General features: G+C 41.0%; 1 long non-coding RNA gene across 1 annotated transcript; it reads right to left on the bottom strand.

The window, feature by feature from the left end:
- Window positions 1–6,475: 6,475 nt before the first annotated feature.
- LOC101470073 (uncharacterized) lies at window positions 6,476–7,645 on the bottom strand. Its single transcript, XR_191587.6, has 3 exons — window positions 7,579–7,645; window positions 7,441–7,502; window positions 6,476–6,826 (listed from the first exon to the last, which is right to left on the bottom strand). It is a non-coding gene; the product is annotated as an uncharacterized LOC101470073 (long non-coding RNA).
- Window positions 7,646–14,927: the final 7,282 nt, after the last annotated feature.

The following is a 14,927-nucleotide window of genomic DNA, read 5'->3' as shown; positions in this document are numbered from 1 at the left end:
TAACGTGTTTTGAGCAAAGTACAATGTAAAAATCTGTTCATGTAGCACTTATGTACTGGTCATGCATTAGTTTGTTATATCAGTTTACAAGAACCTCCCTCTGTCATTATGGAGTACTGTCAGTAGAATTTTGAGGTGGGAAATAAATTCAATCCATTTTGTAAGTTTAACAGTTACATACTAAAGTTTCACATGGCTTATAAAATGATTACTCCGTACAAATTACTAGTCAGATTTTAGATGTACTATCATTGCAAATATTAAATCATCCAGGCAGCTGTAACCATATAACAAGATCATAAATATAAGCTGTAACCTCAGATATGCACAGTGAAGCACAACTCCATAATCCTGTAAGAATATCGTGGATTTATTTCAGGACACACATATTAATGTTGCTTTACAAGATGGTGATTAAAGCGCACTCAAGGCAACACAAAAAATCAGCGTTGTGTGTTAAATACTGGATCAGTGTTTGAACCTCTGCACATGACTGTCTATGAAGAGGAATGAGAGTCATTCTATGAAGTTAAAGTGCACACTGGACTGTGTACATATAACATACTATAGGGTGTGTTTTTTAAAAGGCTTGGCATTTATCAGTGTCCATTGAAGGGAGCTCAAACTGAGCTACAAGCTAATACTAAGCATGAAAAACATCCCAGTTAACTGAACTAAAAGCTTCCAGGTATCATCCAGGTAAGTAAATCTCCAAATCTCTTGTAAACATTTTATAAGATTGGGGAAAGCTGCGAGTGAAGAAGTCACCTGGATGAGTGATGAAACGTTTCTCCCACAAAATGCAGATGAACAAAATCAGCTTTGGGAGATTCTTCTTTGGCTTCTATCTTTAACGGGTCATCTGGATACGTCTCACCCTATGCTAGCATCCTTTTTTGTCACGACAACAACTCTATGTCCCACCATCTCTATGTCTCCTCTTTGGCCAGTAGCACCACAGGTGGTCATTTTTAACCTGAGCACCAACTGATCAGGTCTGGAAGCACCGGATGCCCTTCCTGATGCAATCCTCCCAGTTATCCAGGCACAGTCACCTTTTCCTCTGACTATGTGTTAACAGACCTCTCTGCATTGAATCATACTTGTTATTAATCTCTGTCTCTCTTCAACAGCATGTCTTTATCCTGTCTTCCTTCTCTCTCCCCAACCAATCACAGCAGATGGCCCCGCCCCTCCCTGAGCCTGGTTCTGCCGAGGTTTCTTCCTGTTAAAAGGGAGCTTTTCCTTCCCACTGTCGCCAAAGTGCTTGCTCATAGGGGCTCATATGATTGTTGGAGTTCTCATGAAGCTCTCTACACACTGTTCTTGAACTAATCTGAAGGCGACGTGTAGTTTGGAGATCTGCACTGAGTGACTCTGCAGAATGTGGGTGACCTCTGTGTCCCTCAGTATCCACTGACCTTGCTCTGTGATATATCATGGCTACCACTTCATGGCTGAGTTGCTGTTATTCCCAATCATCTCCACTTTGTTATAATACCACTAACAGTGAAATGTTTAGTTGTGAGGAACTTTCCCGACTGGAGGAATGTGGACTGAGCTCTGTATTTTGGTTTGACTCTCCGTTGTCTGTGTAGATCAGTTTATTTCAGATTTCCATCATAATACATTCTTGCTTATGTGGATGAGCATATCATGTGTCTTCATCCACAAAAAAAAACATTCCAAGTGAAATAACGACAACAAGAAAGCTATTTTTTGGAGATTATGTATCGGAATTTCAGGAGCAGGACCACGCCTCCAAACACGCTCCTTCTGGTTTACATCTGTATAGGTTCCCCTAGTTCTGCAAGCTGTTCATTCTCGTTTACGTGCTTCACCCTCCCTCCTTGTTCTCAATTCTTAACTTCTTCATTTCTATTTAGTACACGGGGATCTGCCAGGCCCAGGAGCCGTTGCCAGTCCCCATCGAGGCCTTCCCCAAACCGCAGCTCAATTCATGTCAAAGCATCACCTTTACCTACTAAAACACTGTCAAACCTAAGATGGCCTTTTTACTGTGGCGTGCTGGGGTGCAGGCGTCAAAGCAAAGGACGCAAACAGACTGACCATCAGGAGGGCCGAGGCTGTTGTTGGCATGAAGCTCTCCACCCTGGAGGAGGTGATCAGTGACAGACTGCTGGTAATCATGGACAATGACTCCCACCCTCCATAACACACTGGACAATCTGAAGAGCAGTTTCAGCAACAGGTTCCTACAACCAGGCTCTGAGGGAGCGTTACAGGAGCTCGTTGCTTCTGCTGCTGTCAGACTCTTTAATTCATCCACTGAGGTCAGATCCACACACCAACTGAACACACCTCAGTGCACCCTGTCACTTTGTACACCTCGACATATTTGCACATATACCTGTCCTTTTATATTTATACCCATATTTATCTAAGTATATATCTCTCATATCTCTGTTTCTACTCTCATTTTATACGAGTGCTTGATGTTTTCTGTATATTTGTTGCTATGACAGCTCAGTTTCCCGCTGAGATCAATAAAGTGTCTCTCATCCTGATTCTGAGACACTTCCAGCAGTGATGGTCAGTGCTCTGGATTCGTCAGATGAATGCATATGGATATATTCAACAAGAACATGCTCAGTATTTGGACCACACATAAGTTCCTTCATAGTCACATGTCACTGATTGTGTCTTATTTTGCAATTAGTGCAGTTCCACCACAGTCGTTCTCACTCAGATGAACGTCCCTGTTCACTGAAAATAAATAAATAAATCAAGAAGTCAGGTACAGTCACGCTGTCTTAGACAGCTCACCAAGCTCATCCATGTTATTATCCCAGGACTCCACATTGCCTGTAATAATCTTAACTGAAACAGTGTTTCTGCTCCCCTGGGCTTACAGGCCTCCCCCCAGAATTGGCAGCTCAATCAGCTGGTAAAGATTCTCCATTAATAAGAGTATAATAAGAGAAAGTAAAGCAGACATTTCATCTTTACACAATCATCAATGAAAGCAAAACACAAAACAACAACAGGAGCCGTGTTGAGGACTAAGGAACGAAAAAAAAGACTAACCGATAAAGAAAAGCCACTGGACGTCTTTAAGTCTGTTGACGACGTTTCAGCTCTCTTCATTTCTAAGAGCAAATGGTGAAGAGTCCCAGACTGGGATCAGATCTGGGAACGGTTTCATTTCATCAACGACTCATTTTTGGTAGAAATGGTCCCCTTAAATCTATTTAAAGGTTGCTTTAGTGCAGATTGTCTTTAATCTTATTTGTTTTGTATTATTGTATTTTCAGTGATTTTGATGTTTCTGCACCGAATTCTTTGTTTTTTTCATTTGCTTTTAGAGAGGATCTTGCTTTCTGCACACTGATTGGTCGTAGTATCCACTGGCAACACACACACCTTGAGTGGGAACATGAAATCCTGTTCAAAAAGACTGATGGTAGATGAATGACCTCCTTTTAACAAACTGGAGGTTGCTTTGGTGAAAATATGTTTTAATAAAATGATGAGCCTTGAACATATGTCATATTTGCCTGAAAGGCAGCAGGATGATTATTTTTGCACCACTAAGTCTCAGTTTGTAATTGGAAGCAAGTCTGGCCATTTGTTTTGCAGGGATCCAAATAAGCTGTGTGTCCCTGCCACGAGCACATGCTTCACTGTGTTGTTTTAAATGGCTGGAGAAATCTAGTCTATGGTGGAATTTATTCATATTCCTAATGGCATATCAATTGTCTTGATTGCCTGACCTGATGAATAATGGCAGGGCTCTGGGGCTCAGTCTTAACCCCAGCAGGCACGTTGCCAGTAAATATTTACTCTACGCACTATTAAAAACATGGCACAATTCTGCCGCTGCAATTATGAAAGTGCCCCTCTGTCTGCAAATTCAAGAATACATCTTGATCTAGTCAAATTGCATTTCATTGATAGAAGCCCGAGCCATGCCAGATTAAGGATTAAAATAATCCCACAGGCAGTTTTCAATATTCGGTTTCAGCAAACATGGCTGTGGATTGGAAAACAATCATAAAAACAGGCTTAGGATTGTTGCTGATGCTTCTTCTGTCCTGTCAAATGAGAAAAGACTGGCAACCTGCTACTGAAAATGATAGTCAGCTAATCTCTTCATATAATATCAATGCAGATTCCTCCATCTGCTGCCCCGATCACTGCTTCACCTTGAATCATGGAAACTGAGATGATATTCCTGCTGAAGCTTTAAACTTCCTAAAGAATACTTTATAAGAACATTTGGGGAGGATATTTCCTATTTTCTTTTTCATTGTACCGATATGTATGTGCTGAATCTCGAAAACACTGATGAGATCATTCTGTTCTGTGCATTCTAATTCCGTTGTTTGTTTTAAACTTCCATTGTTTTCATTCTAATTCCGTTTTTTGTTTTCCAATTCCGTTGTTTTTGTACAAATTCCGTTGTTTTCATACAAATTCTTTGGTTTTTGATCAAATTCTGTTGTTTTCATTCAAATTCTGTTGTTTTCATTTAAATTCTGTTGTTTTCATTCAAATTCTACTCTTTTTATGGAACAATGGAATTTGAATGAAAACAATGGAAATAGAATGAAAAGAACAGAAACAGGTACATGGTAGACTCGTCTTAATCTCCATTTCTGTCTGACAACTATTAAAAACATTAGAGAGATGCATTGTATTGGAGTGCATGCTCCATCTTCACACTGTAGGTAACTCAATCCCAGATGCATACATGCATCGTGCACAACTCCCAAAAGAACAAAAAGGATGTTTAGGCACGATGACATTTGATAATTTCTCCTACTTTCAGCAGCGTTTGGGTCTGGAGCATCACTCTGTGCTGTGTGGAAAACACTCAGAGACTTAAGATGAGTCTGTGGCATCCACACAGAGTGGTCTCAGCATCTGTGGGTTGGTTTTCTTAGACCCAGTCATGATACTATCTTATCAGTTGTGAAAGACTCAGTGATTTTGTGTCACAGAATGATAAAGAGAATCTTTTGATAGTGTCACGGGTCTGGGTCCGTTGGACCCAGTATGTGGAGTTTCATGTTTTTGTTATTCCATGTTTGAGGTTATTATGTTTTGGTTTTAGTTTGCATCAGGGATTGTTTTCTTGTTCTCTTGTTGTGTTGATGATGATGATGATTATGATGTTTATTATTTGAGTTTCATGTTTAAGGATTTGTTCTCGGTTGTATCTCACGTTTAGTTTAGTTCAGGTTCCATGTGTCATTCTGTCTGTCTCTCAGTGTCAGGTCTGCGTCTTGGTGTGGTGTTCTCATTTCCTGTTTTATTGTGAAGGTCTGGGTCTCATGTGAGTGTGTTCAGTTTTACCTCTGTCTCGTCTTGTTGATCATTCCCAGCTGTGTCCACCACCTGTGTGTAATTCCCCTGTGTTTCTCTGGGTGTATTTAAGTCATGTCCTCCGTCATTGTAGTTGCTGGTCCGTCTGTGTATTCCACCCTGCCTCATCTGCGTGTTCTCCCTGCAGTCCGCCGTTAGTCTCTTCTGGTCGTTCTCGTTAAGGTTTGTGCTCTGTAGTTTAGTTGATCCCAGTATAGTTTAGTTCCAGCTCCATTTGCCGTTTGCATTTACTTTCATGTTCAATAAACCACCTTTACACCTTCACGACTGCCTGCACTTGGATCCTCCTTTTCCTTTTCTACACGGCTCTCCTCACCCGCTGTGACAGTTAGCTTCTCTTTGCACTAAAATAAATGGAGGTTTTATATGATTTATAAATGACTGAATACATTTTGTTTACATTTTATATCCCAACTTTCTTTGGGGACATGAAGTGTTGCCTTTTTTAGGTATCAGACATTCACCTACATGCATTTTCTTTCGTGCACAGAATTAATTAACAACGTGATGTCGTCTCAGGGTGTGATGTGATGGTGGAATTGGGGAAGAAATGAAAACGTGTGTGTAGGGAAATACCAACCTTTCCAACAACACAGGCTCACTGACACAAAGGCAGTTGGGAGTTATGTATCACGCTGACAAATATCATAGCACAGACACCATTCTGCGTAAATAAATCATGCCAGCAGCTTTGAGACACAGGACTAATTGACGCCCCGGGGACGAGGACAAAGGCACATTTGACTTCTCTTATATGCTGAGCCCAGTTCAAATATCAGCCTGTGGATTCATAAATTGTATCTCTCCGTGTCACTGTGCTGGTCTCTCTAGTAATCATTTTCTGTCAGTCGACAGACTTCAAACTGTCAAACATAATGTAGCGCCTCTACTCAGGACCAGTACACTCTCACTTCAAATAGAGACCCTAGACATCTTTCTAGGTTCAGGAGGAGGTTTTGTTTTGGAGACTCACAAAAGGAGTTGGCTTGGAAGTGAATAACTGGGACCTTTATTGCCTCAGTACCATTTATACACATATACAACACAATAACCCAAATTGCACACTAATAGTGCATTTTAAAGGTGAATACATGTAAAACAAAACAAAATAAAGACATTTAAATGGAAGATTTATACTGAACAATATCAGAGCTCTTTGGAATGAATGAAACAGATTAAAGTGTTCCTGTTGTGAAGTTTGAATTGTCCAGTCTGAATTGTCCTTTAAAGTCGTTGAAAACCCAAACAGGTGTACTGTAGGGGAATTGTCAGTGTGCAAACCCTATTATCCGGGTAGGAAAAGTAGTGCATAGGGCTTATCTGTAATCCAGGGTTGCTTGAATCAGTTTCTCAGGCAAATCCCACAATCCGATCGCATGGCTGGCCACACCATTTCACGATCATCCAGGATCTCATTTGGGCTGTTCTCGCCGTCAGTGGTTCTCCAGAATTCTTCTAGTAGTTCAAAAAAACCAATCTACACAAACAGTGCAGAACAATCAATTTCTTTTCCCATTTTGTGTTCTTAACATGAGCTCATTAACTTCTTTTCCAAATGTATTAATCACAAATGGCATTCCCTTTAGCTTTACCAAGTTACAAGAGTTACAGTAACTTGTTTGTACCAGTATCAACAATTTTATCAAAATTATATCACAACAAAGAACATCAGCAGCTTAAACAGTAATGTAAACAGTCATAGCAATGAAAGTGACATTCATCCTTAAGGCTGACAAGCAAATGTAACTTAATTCAGTGCAAATACTATTAAACTTGAAATATGAATATGCTCATTCTAATATAAACAGAGCTATTGCTTCTACTTGAATACCTCCCCCGATCGGAATATGGCTTCAGCGGGGTGGGGTGGCTAACAGCTATTAGCAGCTAGCATCGCATCTAGCATCGGCATCGTTTAGCTCAAAGCATTCAACACTTATAACACACTGTAAAGAACAACAGGAGAAGTGAAACAACACGCCAGATTCTCATAGCTCCCGATTGGTTTTTGTTCAAAGGTTTCTGAGCTGAATCGGCTAGTGAAATACATTATCTAACTTAACAGGTAGCTAACGAAAGCACGTGACTCACCGGGATTTTCAGACACAAATAACTTGACAGACGTTATTCCCTTTGTGGTCAGAGTTCGGGGCCTAATAAAAGAGTACCTTATTAGCATTTATACGTAAAACAATCTGGTCTCATTAACCGGGTTGCAGTATTGCATACCAAGATACTTTTTCCATGCGCTCCGACACGTACTTGACCGCCATCAGAGGGAAGATCTCACAGGAAGGGAGAGGTAATACTTCCTGCGCACTAGACACAAGGTCGTCAGAACACAAGACTGCATCACAGCGCCCCCTTGTGACAATAACAGGCTATAGCCTTAGATTACAAAAAGGGATTTTGCAGCCCTGTATTTCACATGGGTTACAATAACATTACCCGTCACCTCGTTTCTGTCCCGCTCGGAATAACATCCCTTTACTTCATCCCTGCATTCATTTACATCCTCTGTTTGATCTTCCACTGTCTGCTGCTGGATCTCAGGCTATTCAAAACACTTGAACTGGGCTGCTGTTTAACCTTTTAAGACCTACCATAGAACCAAGTCCGCCAGAGCTTATATTATATGTTTACATGCTGTAGTGCCATTTTTGGGAGCGTTTCAAGTTGCTATACATCAATACAACTGTCCATAGTAGTCCATAGTAACTACATTAATTGCAAAAAAGTGCAATAAACTACAAAAAGATTTTAAATCATTTTTGTTTCTTTTACATATATTTCTATGAAATTTAAGAGGCTTATTCCTCAAAACTTTAAATACAAAAAAGTTGCAAAATATAGTTTACAACAAGAGGAAATTTATTTTGAGTGTCTTCATAGTTTTAGTTTTGAGATACACCAATTTCTATATACGGCAGAAAAACGAAAAACAATCCTATGATGCAAATTTGCAAAGAAAACAGCAGGTGCATCAAAATAAAATATTTCCAGCAGTGCAATTCGAGTTCTAAGTATCCCAGAAACTATTCAGAAAAGCATAAAGTCAATCATGACTTATAAAAACACCAGTATAGGCTTTTAAGGCCTACAAGTAAAAAAATACATTTTCCGCAAAATGACGTCACTTCCGGTTTCAGGCAGGTAATGGCGGACATGCGATTGTTCGCGCTGACGTCAGTTTCAATGTGGGAAGTGTTACGAACAGCTGATCGGATCGGCAAAGCCTGTTTCTGGAATATTATGTTTTTGTTCCTGCAAGTGCTTTTTATGCAATATTTGCAAAGCTATATGTGGAAGGAAACCGTGACCTAGGGCAAGCTGATGGCATAAGATGTAAGTACAACTCCTCTGGTTTCATATGCAAAAAAAATTATTGCGCTAGCTTACGCGGTTCCCGTTCTACAGGGATTTAAAAATAGTTATGCAAAACCGAGCGTGCCCGTGCCCCTTTAAAGGGTTAACAGCATGACCATGTTGACATTTAGTGAGTTTAGTTGATCATCACATAACATTGTTTGTCACTTTCTGGTTTTCCGCCTGTTCGACAGTTTTGTATATTTCATTTGTTAGCCTGTCAGAATTAGGGGCAAGAAAGGCAGTGGTGTGGCACAGAGAACATGATTGTAGTATGGTGGACGTGAAGACCAGTCCCCAAACTCTTTGTGGTGCAAATGCTTGCATTACAATATTAATATAGGGTCACATTTTTCTTGGGTACAATAAAGTGCTTTGATGCAGCTGTTGTTGTGATCTGCTCCGATGTAATGTTATAGCCCATCTGTGGGCCAGACCATAACATGAGGGTGATCCATACCCGTCGACCCCAAGCAGCACATCACACAGTTAGCATTGTTCAATGGTGATTTATTTACAATGAGTGGATTTAAAACAAAGGAAGGGAGTGGACTATAACGTTTGGGTGGACCTAACGCCGAAACAACAAACAAAAGGAGCCCATCTCAAGGATATATCAAACTGTCTCCTCAAAAGAATTAAATCAAATGAGAGCAGCTCACCTCCCTAACTAACAAAAACATGAGAACTGCAATCAAACAAAAGGGCAGTCTCCCCCTACGTGCGCCTAAAGTCTGCTGGCCGTCCATGGTGTCATCAAATATGTTGTCTCCAGGTAATTAGCCAATCCGCAGGAACCGTTCCCTGGATCCACCAATGACAGAAAGCCACCTGCACACTTACATTTGCATATGAGAGACAACATTATGACAGCAGTCATAACAATAAATAAAACGTTTTAGGCTTTACATCCCGATATAACAGCAAAGCCTGTTAAAGACATGCCTGTCCACCATGTGGATGTCACGCTTTGCCTCTCAGAGACGTGAAATGCAGCACCAGCAGAGGGCGATATTTTATTCCAAGAGAGCATGAAAATAAACATTAAAAAAGAGAAACATTTACATGTGATTACATAATCAGAATCAGAAATACTTTATTAATCCCGAAGGAAATTATGGGTTACAGCAGGCAGCATGCTGGCTGGCACATGCGCACTAACGAAGGAACCCTCCGACCAAAAGTACTATAAACAAAGATCACATTGAGGAGACAGGTCAGAGAGGTAGGCTGATAAGAAAAACAACGGAAATACACCACATGAGGTAAGAGGAGGAGAAAAAAGCTCCACCCAGAGCTCCTGATGGGAGAACAGTTTGAGGACAGAAAAAACACCTCAGCACAAAAGCGCATGACTCTTAATACACCATAGGGTGAGAGTAAGAGTAGACAGCACATCTGGTCCTGTAGCGTTGGGCCCAGACTGCCGTCTGACCTCAGCCTTGGAGCGTTTGAAGGCATTTGGAATCCAGGATGGGTGTCGTGGGATGGGAGCGAAGAGTCTAAACAGAGTCTGTTATCAGGGAGAGAGGCTTTTTTGTTCAGCTCCAGCCTTGAGACCACAGCTGGCGCCGATATGGTAGCCACCTGAAATGATGGTGGTTTCCTTTAGTGCGAACAACTGCATGTCAGCTTTACAGTGGATCTAAATGTCTGTCACTGGTCTCTCAATCTTCCTTTGGAGAGCCGTGAGCTTCTCCGAGATCTTATCCGTGCTGCGTTCAATGAGCCCATTTTGAGAAGTCAAGATTCACCCCATCGTTTCCATCACAGCGGGCAGCCTTGTGGGGTTTGAACAGCCATTTCCGCTTTCTTTAATCTTCGATAAGCCAGGGCCAAGCCAGCTCCGATCAGCAAGAGCCCTGTTATCAGGGTTTGGAAAAAAGTAGATGTCCTCGATGTCCTCGATTGACAGTCCCGCCAGGCACACGACCCTCCAGTTCCTCCACCCGTCCATCGTGTATCTGGCAGGGAATGTCCTTCCAGGACACTTGGGCTCTCCCAAATCCAGGCTTCTCATTGAGAAGAAGGTGTCAAGTGTATTCAGGGACCAGTTGATCAAAAGATAAGGGAGAGGGAGAAAATTCTTCATCAAGAGCCTAAGAAAAACCAAATAGTATTATTTTACCTGGCATAGAAGGACCCTTGAATGTACTTTATACCTTATTTGGTCAGTTCCTTGTTGGCTTTAAATAAATTATCTCCTCCTACTGGTACTGGAGCTTAAACGTGCTTAGAACAAGCAAAGGGTGATGTCCACATGGTGGACCAGCATGTCTATTACACGCGTTGCCACAGTTGAGTTTTTCATAGTGCAGCTGTTGTTTGTGCAGCATCGTAGCGTTTAGCTATGGCTAACAAAAAGAAAGATTAGACGGAGCAGGTCTGTGGAAGCCCTTTCTCCTTCTGATCTCCCTCTCTCCCCATCTCCATCTTTCACATCTTTGCTTCTTTTCACAGAAAGAAAGAGAGGATGTCTCTGTGTTGGACACAACCTTTCTCTCAGTTGGCTTTGGGCCTTTATCTCCCTCTATCGTCCTGAGACTGGATAAAGAAATAAATACTGTTGGTTAAAAAAATAAAGATGTTTCCTTTAACCCTGTGAAAAGAAACACAGCAAAACTCAAACTAAATGAAAAAACCAAAAGCACACGGACACACAGCTGAACGGATTTGGTGGCTTTGCATGTTAATATCACTTTGTGAAAGACATGGTTGCCTTGACCTTTCAGACAAAAGAGCAGAGCGACCATCTGGCACATTACTAAAGTCTAATCAGTGCTGAACAGTGTATGCATAAGTTAATAAATATTAGGACACAACTTTATAACTTTGCCTCTGTTCACAGATGCTTTTTAAATCAAACAGTAAAGATGAGTATTGGAAGTGAAGACTGTCACCTGCACTTGGATCATCTCCAAGCTAACTGAACAATTAGCTGGCAACAAGTTTTATGGCCAAATCACAGCAAACCTGCTTTATATTGTAATGTCAAGAACAGAGAAAACAATCGTATGACCCCCTGTAAGCAGGCATTTTGGTAAAAGTGGTGGGGGTGTAAACCACAAACCTTCTGATTAGCAGATAATCTGCTCTACCTCCTGAGTCTAAAGGGCTCTGTGTCATCATTAAGACTGATACTGATATAGAAATGTGAGTTTGTTGGGTTTGTTTTGGTTCTTCACCCTATCAGAGAGAGACCAACATTTCTTTGGTGGCTAAATCAACCACTAAGAATGCACAGGCTAATTCCATTGGCCCCTGTTGGTTGGGGGTGAGGGGTCTCAGGATGGTAGGGCCTTGGTGTTGCTGATTCTCAGGAACATTTTGTGGGAGCCAGTTGCTGATGTGGGTGAATAAAGGCACAGGGGGTGTCAGTTTGTATCTTATAAAAAAGAAAACATAAAGACGTTTCCAAATGGGACTTTACAAATCCCCAGAATTATATTTGTCTCATCATCCTGAGACACAAACTTCTAATCACAGAACAATTAGCAGGAATGGAGTCACCACCTGTCATTATCAGTCGCTAACTTCCTCTGTGACTGTAAGCAGGTGAGTACCAGACACACACACACACACACACACACACACACACACACACACACACACACACACACACACACACACACACACTCTTCATAACCTCATTTCGTCTCTGCACAACAGAAAAGCATGTTGGCAGCAAGCGCTGCATTCAGAGGGAGCCCGATGGCAACAGTCTGAAAGGGCAAGAGAAAACCTCACCAGCAGCTCAAGAGCATTTAAAGGCACTGAAGGCTTGGCTGAATTAAAAGGGGATAATGAATTTCAAATGGCTGTTTATGTGGAGCTGTGGTGGATGCCGAGAGCTTAAGTGCCACTAGGGGGTTATGACAACCACACTGGTGAAATCAGCTCACTGTCTTCTGTCTGTGGAAGCTGTGAGTGAAGCAGATCCAGGGTCAGCGAGATGGAAGAGTAGTCTGTCGGATCAGGATGAAGGCACTCGTCTAAGAGCAGACTGCACACGATAAGTCCTTGGAGACTCAAGCAATGCATCCTCCTCTTTGCTGTGGGGGAGTTTGAAGTGGCAGTGCCAGCAGCATCCACGCCACCAGTGGCTGATGGAGGAGGTGCAACGCTACGGCACATGGGATATGTCATAGAGGAAATCTAAAAATGAGTAGGTCTCTTTCAGATGGCAGATGTTAGCCCAAGAGAAGAAGAATCACTTCTGCATACATACATGTTTGACATGGCTCATCTGCTATCTGTGTGAGGAGAAAAAGCCTGCTGGCTGTGGGTGCAAATGATTTTCTGTATCTCTCTGTGTCACAATGGAGAGAGACGTCTCCCAGTTCTGATGTTTTTTGTTTCATAAAGATGTAAAGCAGAAGATCAGAGGTATTCAGGAAGGCTTCTAACGGTTTCCACCACCTACCCTGGCCTGGCCAGTCTGGCTCCAGTTACTGTAGTATAGCAGTATACCAAAGATATCGATCTAGTGAGTAATCCCACTGTCTTGAAACTTAAAGTATGGACTAAGAAAGCAGGAAGACTCTGAGCTATGCTGAAAATAGTTTCCTACCCTGGAGTCTGAAGTCAAACTGAAAATGGACGTGAGGAAACAAAGTAAAGTCCAAAGATACTGCAGCCGTGGAGCATATTTTCAAAAAGGTAAGGAAGTGTTTGGATATTATTTTGGCAGTCAGTTCTTCAAACCATCTGTTCATTGAAGCATGTGGGAGAATATACTGTGCTGTTTGTGTTGGAAGGTGGAAGCATTTAGCTATACAGCAATTTAGGATTCTTCCTGAAATTCACAACCCTGTGAATATGAGTTTCTGTGCTGAGCCACAGTATGTGTGACGTAACACAACACAGGTTTTACCCACCTGTTAAAAAAAGGTTCTGTCTTTTTAAGGCCCAAAGATCCACCAGGCACCTCGACTATCAGCGCATGTGTACACTGACCTTTAACCTTTCTAGATATAAAATAACCAAATAGTGACAAATGTTTGTGACCGAAAGACTCCCAAAGATCAATAAACTGCTGATTATGTCTGGGACAGAGCTGCTTCACTATCATCACTCTGTGTTATCTAAGCTCTAATTCAGACCAACTCTATTTGTCTGCGCTACTGTGGATTAAAACCTCAATAGCAATTTATGTTTTTGTAAACATCTATTAAACAACATTACTGTAAATCTGTAATTTGAACGAGACATACTGAGTATATTCAGTTTTCAGGTGTCATCTAACAAGCTGCTTGTTTGGTTTGGATATCCCGACACTGGCAGCCTTTTATTATCTCTGCAGGCAACGTAGTTAGAGCTCATCTTTATATTTTTACATGCTGCAGTGCCATTTTGGGCAGTATTTCAAGTTGCTATACATCAATAAAACCATTATATCTCAAATTTTAATATTATGTATGCATTAAGTCCATAGTAACTACTTAAATCACAAAAAAGTGCAATAAACTACCAAAAATCATTTTTGTTTTTTTTTACACATATTTATAGTTCGAAAAATTTCAGAGGTTAATTAGAGAAATTTAAGAGGTTTACCCTCAAAACTGTAAAAGCAAAAAAGTTGCACAAAATAGTTTCCAATCAAAGGAAATTTATTTTGAGTGTCTTCATAGTTTTATTTCTGAGATACACCAATTTTTATATACTGCAGGAAAAACAAAAATAAATATTACTATGCAAATTTGCAAAAAAAAAAAAAAAAACAGCATCTGCATCAAAATAAACTATTTCCAGCAGCAATTTGAGTTCTAAGCATCCCAGAAACTATAACTAACTCAAAAATGAATTTTAAAAATGCCACCAGATCTGTAAAACGACTTTTTCCGCAAAAATTCACTTCAAGTTTCGGGCAGGTAATGGCGGACATCAGATAGTTCGCGCTGATGTTTATTCCAAAGTAGGAAATGCTATAAACAGCTGATCAGACCAGCAAAGCGTGTTTCTGGAATATTATGTTTTGGTTGCTGCAAGTGCTTTTTATGTAGTTTTTGCAAAGACATATGTGGAAGGAAACTGTGACCTAGGACAAGCTGAATGTATAACATGTGAGTACTACTCCTCCGGTTTCATATGCAAAAAAAATTATTGCGCTAGCTTATGTGGTTGCAGTTCTACAGAGATTTAAAAATAGTTACGGAAAACAGGGCATGCCCGCTCTGACCGGCCATAAAGGGTTAATGATATAACAAGATACT

Source organism: Maylandia zebra, linkage group LG2 (genome assembly GCF_041146795.1).
Source record: "Maylandia zebra isolate NMK-2024a linkage group LG2, Mzebra_GT3a, whole genome shotgun sequence".
Classification (NCBI taxonomy): domain Eukaryota; kingdom Metazoa; phylum Chordata; class Actinopteri; order Cichliformes; family Cichlidae; genus Maylandia; species Maylandia zebra.
This window is presented reverse-complemented; position numbering and strand designations above follow the sequence as displayed.